This window comes from Apium graveolens, chromosome 3, assembly GCF_009905375.1.
Source record: "Apium graveolens cultivar Ventura chromosome 3, ASM990537v1, whole genome shotgun sequence".
Classification (NCBI taxonomy): Eukaryota; Viridiplantae; Streptophyta; class Magnoliopsida; order Apiales; family Apiaceae; genus Apium; species Apium graveolens.
In genome coordinates, this window is record NC_133649.1 from 204,831,929 (window position 1) to 204,833,229 (window position 1,301).

The 1,301-nt window shown below is 44.7% G+C and overlaps 1 non-coding gene across 1 annotated transcript; it reads right to left on the bottom strand.

Moving 5' to 3' along the window:
- Window positions 1-382: 382 nt before the first annotated feature.
- LOC141715701 (small nucleolar RNA R71) lies at window positions 383-489 on the bottom strand. Its single transcript, XR_012572453.1, has one exon. It is a non-coding gene; the product is annotated as a small nucleolar RNA R71 (small nucleolar RNA).
- Window positions 490-1,301: the final 812 nt, after the last annotated feature.

A 1,301-nucleotide genomic window follows, 5' to 3' on the forward strand; every position in this document is an offset into this window, starting at 1 on the left:
TATTGTTCAAGCTGATCCAGCTCTTATGGATTTTTCTCGGCCTAAAATTGATGACATTCAGTCAAGCATCCTTCATCCGGCTATTCAAGCTAACACCTTTGAAATCAAGCCGGGCACTATTCAGATGGTGCAGAATTCTGTTTCTTTTGGAGGAGCGGCAACTGAAGACCCCAACATGCACATAAGAAATTTTGTCGAGATCTGCAGTACTTTTAAGTATAATGGCGTGACTGATGAGGCTATCAAGTTGAGGCTTTTCCCATTCTCACTGAGGGATAAGGCTAAAGACTGGTTACATTCTGAACCAGCTGGGTCCATCACTACGTGGCAAGATCTTGCGCAAAAGTTTCTGGTGAAGTTTTATCCAATGGCAAAGACTGCTGCTATGAGGAGTGCTCTTACTCAGTTTGCGCAGCAACCTACAGAATCTATGTGCGAGGCTTGGGAACGCTACAAGGAAATGTTGAGAAAATGTCCACATCATGGAATGCCGGATTGGATGGTGATCACTGGTTTCTATAATGGTTTGGGGGCCCAATCTCGGCCAATGCTCGATGCAGCAGCTGGAGGCGCCTTATGGGCTAAAAGCTATACTGAGGTGTATAATCTTATAGAGACGATGACTACAAATGAGCATCAAAACCCAACTCAAAGGATGACGTCAGGCAAGGTAGCAGGTATTCTAGAAGTTGATGCAGCCACCGCTATTACAGCCCAGCTCCAAGCGCTATCAATGAAGGTCAATTCTCTGGCTACGTATGGAGTTAATCAAATAGCTATGGTTTGTGAGCTTTGTGCAGGTTCTCATGCTACGGATCAGTGTTCTCTTGTCAATGAATCTGTTCAGTATGTGAATAATTATCAGCGACAACAGCAGCCTGTGCCAGCGACCTATCATCCTAATAACAGAATTCATCCAAATTTCAGCTTGGGGAATAATCAGAATGCGATTCAGCCAACATATCAGCAAGGAGTGAGTAAACAGTTTAACCCACCTGGATTCCAGCAACCACAGCAGTATGCTACAAGGCAATCATATCCTCAACAGGGAAGTGCAGCTGCACCTACTAGTGCTGATTTTGAGGAACTTAAGCTGTTGTGCAAGAGTCAGGCAGTTTCTATCAAGACCTTGGAAAATCAAATCGGTCAATTAGCCAATGCAGTGCTCAATCGTCAACCTGACACTCTTCCCAGTGACACAGAAGTACCAGGCAGGAAGGAAGCTAAAGAGCAAGTCAAGGCTATTACCTTAAGGTCTGGAAAAGTAGCTGATGCTGAAAAGGCAAAAGAAGTCGAAGCTG